General features: G+C 34.4%; 1 pseudogene; it reads left to right on the forward strand.

Annotated features, from left to right (window-relative positions):
- Nucleotides 1–2428: 2428 nt before the first annotated feature.
- LOC108207493 (high affinity nitrate transporter 2.4-like) lies at nucleotides 2429–3859 on the forward strand (annotated as a pseudogene).
- Nucleotides 3860–9501: the final 5642 nt, after the last annotated feature.

A 9501-nucleotide genomic window follows, 5' to 3' on the forward strand; every position in this document is an offset into this window, starting at 1 on the left:
CTTGATTCATGATTTGTCTTGTTACATATAATGCATTTTGAATTATTGTTTCTGTTATTAAAATTGTACCTCTTTCCTCTGCCTCGTGTTCGCCAATTTTCATTCCTTCCTCTGCTGCTGCTTTGGTTGTTGTAACTGCTCCTTTTGTTCCTTTCCTGATGTGTAACTTCCTTCTTATCAGAGATGTTCATTTTTGCTTGAAAAGCTTGATCTATAGGCTGATTTGCAAATCTTTGTATTCTTTCTTGATGTGCTTCTAGGGCACCCATCAGTTCATCAAGAGTAAGTGTTGCCAGATCTTTAGAAACTTCAATGGCCGCTACCACATGTTCAAATTTTGCAGGAAGGCTTCTCAAGACCTTCATCACAATTTTTTTGTCTTCTAAGGTATCACCATAACTTATAATTTGATTCGTTATGGTTGAAACTTTGGAGAAAAATTCAGAAACAGTTTCGCTTTCTTTCATCTGCATATTATCAAATTCTTTCCAAAGTGATTGGAGTTTTACCGAGATTACTTTGTCATATCCTTGAAACTGCTTCCTCAGGATCTCCCATGCTTCTTTTGAAGTTTTAGCACTCATGATACGCGGAAAGATGGCTTTGCTGACTCCTTGTTGAATAAAAAGAAGAGCTTTTGCATCCTTTTTTCTGTTATTTTTGAATTCAGTTTGTTTGGCTGCTGACCAGGATGTTATCTCCTCCTGAGTTGCTGCTGCTGCTTCGTACCCCTCATCAACTAATTCCCATAGATCATGAGACATAAACAATGTCCTCATTTGAATGCTCCAGAAATCATAACTCTCACCATTGAAAATCGGAATACTGTTTTGAGCATAGCTGAATATTGAATCATTACTTGTTGCCATGATATTTTAAAAAAAAAGGAGTAATTTGATGATTTGGGTATTTGTAGGAGTGAGATAAGATTAGCTCTGATACCAAATTTGTTGGGTACAGAACTTGAAGAAAACAGAAGATTTTATTGTTTCTTGACAAATTACATGTGCTGCCATAGCAGTCTTTATATAGATAGACAAAGTATCTAGACTCTTCCTAGAATTCATCATTAATTAGATACATGAATAATTTGGAGACTCTTGGTTTCATACATTGAACATTGATCATGACTCTAGGACTAGAATATTCTGGATACTTGGATTATAGGAATTACAAATTATCTTTTTAACAAGCTTCAACAAGCTGGTGTTTTCCAGTGGTTGATCAGTGTTGAAACTGTTACCATTCACTGTTGTGTTGTGTTCTGTTCTGTTCGCTAGATTTTAGATCTTTTTCTTAGGACAAATAGCAGATTTTTGAGTTTTTTAAATAGATCGAAAGATTAAAGTTTGAAATACGATGACAGTGGTTTGTCGTATCCTGTAATTATGAACGTGGTATATGATTATAATCTTGTTTTCTTAGATTATCACGAAGAATTAACTTTTGTATAGTCTTCTATCAAAGGAACTTCATTTGTCTGACAATACGAAAGCTGCTTTCTGCTGACAAGAATAAAACTTAAATTGTATATGCATATGTGATGTTTGTATAAATTGTCCTCTTCATTTCCAAACTTTACCACCTATCACACAGCGAATCATTGTCATTTGTCAATAATCAAATAATTAAATTGTAGCTCCGATTGAGCTCTCGGACTCTGCGATGGGTTGAGTTTGACTATCACATGATTTCTTCTACAGGCTGGCTAGTATATAGGAGTACAGAAACAAAATCTTTTTGTTTTTGGGTGAAAAATTTTCATTAACCAAGAACATATTTACCTTTATATTTATTGGAATCCTCAGAATCAGTTAATTACAAGACAATTATCTACTAGATTCCAATATCAGTAAATTACAGGATAATTATCTACTAGCCCAAGCTTTGTAGATAATATTTCGAAGAAGCCAAACAGAGCTAATTATGGCGTTCTCAAATAATTAGATAAAAATATACAATAGGTAATGTCAAAGAAACGACACTTGACATTTTCAATGAACAAAACTTGACAGATAATATTTGTCCTCAACTAGTGCTCGTACGGCATTGTCCTCTACATCTCCATACAATACCAGGAATGATAAATCAAATTGTTGCTTCAATTCAACTTTCAGACTCTGTGAAAGGTCAAGGTTGACTTGTATCAGAAGGATTTTGTCTTCATCAACTTGAATATTATATATAGAAACAACAGCTTATTTGCATATTTTATTTGTGACAGCATCAAGTATTAAATTGTGTCATAATAATAATCAAACTACACACACTGGTGATTACATTTAAAAAAATGAATATATATACTGAACATTTTATCCTATGATATGCTTGATGAGGCTACTTATATTCATCATTGTACTTGGAAAATTAAATTAGAACTTATCATTTGAACTAAGTGTTGCATAATACAGCCCTTGGTAATTCTACTTTTGAGTGATTGATTCACTGGCTTATCATTTGAATGAACTGTGTTTTGCATGTCATTTGTGGCAGATGCCAGTGGCTACATAGGGGTCAGGTTTATGATTGGGTTCTCCTTCGCGACATTTGTGACATGTCAGTATTGGAGCTACTCATTCACTGCCTGGAGGATTGCCTTTTTTATCCCTGGTTGGCTTCACGTGATCATGGGGATCTTGGTGTTAACACTTGGTCAAGACTTGCCTGATGGCAACCTTGGCGCTTTACAGAAGAAGGGTGATGTTTCAAAAGATAAATTCTCCAAGGTTTGTTTAGTAAACACCCCTTATCTCCTTTGGTAATTCTACTTTTGAGTAATTGATTAATTGAAATACTTACTTATGTTCAGTTCTACATCCAGGTGTTCTAATACGCTGTCACCAACTACAGAACATGGATATATGTTCTTTTGTATGGATACTCCATGGGCGTGGAATTGTCTACTGACAATGTCATTGCTGAGTACTTCTTTGACAGGTTTTATTTCTTTCCTCCAAGGTTTTATTTCTTTCCTCGCTTCCTTTCCTAGTAATTCTTTTCTACTTTATAAATAGGAAACAACATAACTGCTCAAGCAGAAACAATGCTGGACAATTCTATTTAGTCAATATATAAGTTAAAATATAGTTTGACAAGAAGTTACCTTGTGGATGTTGAATATTGTGACAGATTTGATTTGAAGCTCCAAACTGCTGGGATTATCGCAGCTACATTTGGCATGGCTAATCTCCTGGCTCGCCCATTTGGTGGATATGCTTCGGATGTTGCTGCTCGAAAGTTTGGCATGAGGGGAAGGCTTTGGACTCTTTGGATCCTACAAACACTAGGAGGCGTATTCTGCATTCTCCTTGGCCGGTCTAATTCACTTCCAATTGCTGTAACAATGATGATTATATTTTCTGTGGGAGCACAAGCTGCATGTGGAGCCACTTTTGGCATCATTCCTTTCATTTCACGTCGATCATTAGGTATTATATCCGGCATGACTGGTGCGGGAGAGAACTTTGGTTCTGGATTGACACAGCTGCTGTTCTTTACAAGCTCACAGATATCGACAGCAATGGGCTTAACATACATGGGAATTATGATTATAGCATGCACCATGCCTGTGACATTGGTTCACTTTCCTCAATGGGGTAGCATGTTTCTACCACCTTCAAGAGACGTTGTTAAAGGTAGTGAAAAAAATTACTACGTTTCTAAATGGACTGAAGATGAGAAGCAGCAGGGTATGCATCAGGGGAGTGTTAAATTTGCAGAGAACTGCAGGTCAGAGCACGGCCGTCGTGTGGCCTCTGCACCAACGCCTCCATATGCTACCCCAACCATGCTTGATGGCATGTGGGAGAGTTACAACACGAAGTTTAACACTAGGATTTGAAGGGAGACTGATTGGGGAGGAGGGACATAATTTTCAAGAATGGATGTAAAAATGAGTGCATTGATCATCTTTTATTTTAATTTATCTCATTTGGTGAAAACATTAGCCCCATTTGTGAGAAGTCTTTAACTCCGTTCCGTTGATTTGAGGAGGGGACCCCAAATGGTTTTAAAATATTTTCTCCTGCTACTATAGTGCGGAGTTGGATATATCGGCCAATCAAAGTGCACAATAATTTTATTTAAACCACCAAAATGTAATTTAGTATATATATAAAATATTGTTAAAAGTTCGTGCGTATCAAAATAATCTATAATAGACTGTGGAAATCAGTATATTATACTTGATAAAATACTATGTTTATTCACTATGTGAGAAAAATTAAACAAGATGCAATTTAGGTTCGTTATTCATTTTCTAAATATTTCTATTAATTTGTAACACTTTATCATTATTATTTCTCTAGAACCTTCTTTCTTTTCACATAATTAAACATACGTTCTTATATAAACTATTGTCACATTTTTCATTTTGCACAATTGTCTCATTCTCGATCACCTCTTTCTCTCCGTCCTTCTCACCTCTTTCTCTCCGACTAAAACTCTAAATACCTATAACCTCTCCTCCCATATTTAACAAATCATACCTTTGTTAAAGATATTGAGACTCTAACTCTTTTACTCCGTCCAGATTAAGCACATACGCCATAAAAATTGTATACAAGATCTCGTATACATATTTGTGCCCAATATTTGCATGATTGTCTCATTCATTCATGGGATGATTACTATTTTACCCGATTTTATCTATTTTTACCCGATTTTTGTTTGATGACCTCATTTTCCTTGTTATGCTAACAAAACTGCTAAACCTTTCGATTTTGCCTAATACTAATTGGTAAGTCATGGTCAAATTCACCTTTTCAATTCATTTTTAATTGTTTGGATAGGTTTAGCTTTCAATTAAAGTTTTGGATCTTGTATTTTGGACTTGAGTATTTTTGTACTGATTTTTGATATTTACGGTGTGCAATAATAATTATCTTGGTATTTTACATGACAGCTTTGGTCAAGGACATTTTCATGGCTTTGTGAAGTAATATCTTCTAATAATCCTTGAACTTTTATATCGTAGAAATTATTGATCACATTTGTTTGTTTTGATTTCAGTTTACGCATATTTGGAACGTTATAGTAAATAATGAAGAAAATGCTCCATCTCGATTCAGGATCCGCCGACATATATTCGACCGGTAATTCATTCTTTATTTATGCATTCACTTGCAGGATATATTTATTATACTAATGCAACTATTTTATTATAAAATATGGTATTGTTATTAATCTCAATTTTGTATAGTAACTTAATTAGTTAAAAGTGTTGCCATACTACGTGAATCCATGAATTTTAGTAGTCATACAATTATATTTATATCTTTAAAAATAAAATATTGGATAGAAATATAATGGAATCAAGCCTTTCTAAGTGTTTTAATTTAATTATGTATTTGGTAATAATTTTAATTTACAGTATTTAGCCATAATACGTGTTCACTTTTGGCTAATATTTATGGGACAAAGGAACATAGGGAGTACTATGTTTACTTCTCTTTATGTCTTTACAATTAGTAGGGTTATGATTGTTTCTTCTGTTTATGGATCGGCATCTTTTTCTAGATTTGAGTAATCCTAAGAAAGATATTGTCTGGCATGGTAATTAAATGTATGGTGAATACAAATGAAACTATAGTGATTAGTAGAATGATTTTCCAAATTCACCGGATCCTTTCTAAGTACAGTAAAAACTCCAGATTCTGCGGATATGGATTAAGGAGAAGATTATACACAAATCCTATCTTCAGCCCCACGTTGATGATATTGATCTTCTCGTTAAATATCCACCTCTAGATGACGGAGCTCTAAATTCTCGAGCAAGAGAGATTGATGGCATGTGATTGAAGAAAATGACATGTCAGTATTGAGTATTGAGCTGTATCCAGTTTTATTACTTTCAGAATGTATTTGTTGTCAAAAGGTTTGTAAGAAATTTCACGGAGCACATCTTCTAAAAACAATGTATGATGGCCATATTATTATGATTTTTTTATTATATATACATGATAGATAACAGTAATGAAAAAGGGTGAAAAAAGTATTGTGTATTCGGTTCTCCCACTACAACAAGAATAGAATCAGACAATACTAATTAATACTAGGCTTAATGACCTTTTAGCCCTCAAAGTTTGGAGGGTTGCACCGATGCTGCCTCGATGTTTTTACTCGGCCGATTCAACCCTTTAAGTTTCACAAATGTACCTTTGAACCCATATGCCAGTATAGTTTCATACTTAATAGGACGATGTTTGGCTCCCATTCTATCAGGCCGTCAGGGTGGTGCCTTCTGGATCTACAATTGCACCCGTTGATCATAGACTTTTGCAGAGAGTTAGTAGTTTAATTCATTGTCTTTTAATACTTTGTTCTGATAATCTTAAGTGGCACTACTGAAAGACACCAAATGGCAAGATATGGAGGTGCCACATGGAATGACAAAGAGGTGCCACATGGCAAGATAGAGTTGCGCCGTGTGGCGCATTAACAAGATGCCATGTGGTGCCACTTTGGCATGTCATGTTGGCGACACGTGTATGAGGGCCACATAAGCTAGTGACACGTCATTTAGTGACTAATTATTAATTAATAATAAAATGGGCCCATACAATAAATTACCTACCAATATATGATGTGTAGGTAAAGAGTCTTTCTCCACCATCTTTTTCCTACCAATCTCTACCAATAATATATTGGTAGGTAATTCTTTTTAGCCACCAATATTGCATTTTTACCTACATTTCCAATTGGTAGGTAAAACCCAAATTTCTTGTAGATCATCTACCTCTATCTCCTTGCTTTCTTTATCTCTCTCTTACTCTTTATCCTCGCTCTCTTCTCCTTCTCCCTATATCTTGTTGTCTCTCTCCGCGCCCTCTCCTCTTTCTCTCGGACTTTCAATTAATAAGATGAATTTTTTATTAGAGTTTCAGATTTTGGGTAAATCAAAGATTGAATCAAAAAATTGATGAGATTGATTGTTGTTGGTTGCAGTGATTGTTGATTTTGATTTTGTAGTTGCTTAGGCGGAGGAGGCAGGGAAGGAAAATCAAGAAAGAAAGATGGACTGTAAGTATTAGCTCGTACTTGTTTTGAGTTGTTTTCTTGTTTGTTTTAGTTGGTTGTTTTTGAGTTGATTTCTAGTTTGTTGTTTTCGTTGATTTTTTGGTTGCAATGTGTTTGTTGATTTTGATTTTTTGATTGTTTTTGTGATATTAGTATTGGCCTCTTAGGGGCACTCATTTTTATGTCTTTGCCATCAGTTACAACTTATTATTCAAATAAATATAATTTTCAACATATTTTTTCAAATTTGCATTTGTGGTTGCTTAAATGGTTGTCATTAGTTACAGATATGGTTGCAAATGCAACATTTGTATCTTTGCAAATATATTTTGAAAGATAATATTTTTACAATTTGTCATGAGAAATGACAGTATTTTTACAAAAATTCATTTAGACTTGAGTATTTATGAAAAATAATAGTGATAAATCTTCGTCAACTCTCCTATCATTCCCAGAGGACGACAATCATAACAGGAGGAAAAGAAGTCCGGAAATAGCAATGAGCAATTTACCAGATGATCTATGGTTCCAGATCTTCCTCCACCTTCCGGTGGAGGATCTACTTGCATCCAAGTGTGTTTGCAAATCCTGGCTGGCCAACATTTCAAGCCGTCGTTTCATCACAGATCATCTCCATCGCTTAATCTCAAGTGGGGAGGATAATGAAACTCTCATCGTTCATCATTCAGTAAATCGAGCACGACATGGCTGGGGCCCTTTTTCACTCACCCACCTCACTTCAGGCGACGTTTTAGAACAACTCGACTCTCCTTGCGAAGGTTACTATTCTTCTGGTTACTATTCTCCTGCACCATTATATTGCTGGATATATTTATTATAAAATATGGTATTAGTTATTAATCTCAATTTTGTATAGTAACGTAATTAGTTAAAAGTGTTGCCATACTACCTGAATCCATGAATTTTATTATTCATACAATTATATTTTTATCTTTAAAAATAAAATAGTGGATAGAACATATAATAGAATCAAGCCTTTCTCAGTGTTTTAATTTAATTATGTATTTGGTAGTAATTTTAAAATACAGTATTTAGTCATAATACGTGTTCACTTTTGGCTAATATTTATGGGACAAAGGAACATAGGGAGAACTATGTTTACTTCTCTTTATGTCTTTACAATTAGTAGGGTTATGATTGTTTCTTCTGTTTATGGACCAGCATCTTTTTCTAGATTTGAGTAATCCTAAAAAAGATATTGTCTGGCATGGTAATTAAATGTATGATGAATACAAATGAAACTACATTATAGTGATTAGTAGAATGATTTTCCAAATTCACCGGATCCTTTCTAAGTACAGTAAAAACTCCAGATTCTTCGGATATGGATTAAGAAGAAGATTATACACAAATCCTATCTTCAGCCCCACGTTGATGATATTGATCTTTTCGTTAAATATCCACCTCTAGATGACAGAGCTCTAAATTCTCGAGCAAGAGAGATTGATGGCATGCGATTGAAGAAAATGACAGGTCAGAAATCTTTATTGAGCTGTATCCTTTTTTATTACTTTCAGAATGTATTTGTTGTCAAAAGGTTTGAAAGAAATTTCACGGAGCACATCTTCTAAAAACAATGTATGATGGCCATATTATAATGATTTTTTTATTATACATGATAGATAACAATAATGAAAAAGGGTGAAAAAAATTATTGTGTATTAGGTTCTCCCACTACAACAAAAATAGAATCAAACAATACTGATTAATACTAGGCTTAATGACCTTTTAGCCCTCAAAGTTTGGAGGGTTGCACCGATGCGCCCTCGATGTTTCAACTCGGCCGATTCAACCCTTCAAGTTTCACAAATGTACCTTTTAACCCATATGCCGGTATGATTGAAAAAAACCGGTAAAATCGTAAGGTAAAGTAGACAAATCCTAATATTGGTAAAGTTGGGGCATAAGGGTTAAAAGGTACAACCCTCCAAACTTTAAGGGCTAAAAGATCATTAAGCCTTTAATATATTGTTCGGCTACTCATGCGCATAAAGATTTCATAAAGAATGTGCTAGATATAGTTTCATACTTGATAGGATGATGTTTGGCTCCCATGCTATCAGGCCGTCGGGATGGTGCCTTCTGGAGCTACAATTGCACCCGTTGATCGTAGACTTTTGCAGAGAGTTGGTAGTTTAATTCATTGTCTTTTAATACTTTGTTATGATAATCTTATGCATGCGTACAATTGGAGATAAGTTAGTGATAAGTCTATTCTACTTTAAATTATTGTATTATGTGTTTCTTTAGTCTGATAAGGAGAGGGAGAGATGCTCAAGGACTATTTACTGTACAAATGTACAGAGAGAGGTAGTTTAGAAAAATATAATAGTTTCCTCTTTTGTTAATCGAAAGCTTATTTTCTTGATTATTTTGATCAATCTATATGCTTGTTTACTTTAGGTTTTTGCAGAAGAGATCATATACTTTTTTGAATCTTTCTGTGGGAAGGTTTGTGACTTC

The sequence above is a fragment of the Daucus carota genome, chromosome 2 (genome assembly GCF_001625215.2).
Source record: "Daucus carota subsp. sativus chromosome 2, DH1 v3.0, whole genome shotgun sequence".
NCBI classification, from domain to species: Eukaryota; Viridiplantae; Streptophyta; class Magnoliopsida; order Apiales; family Apiaceae; genus Daucus; species Daucus carota.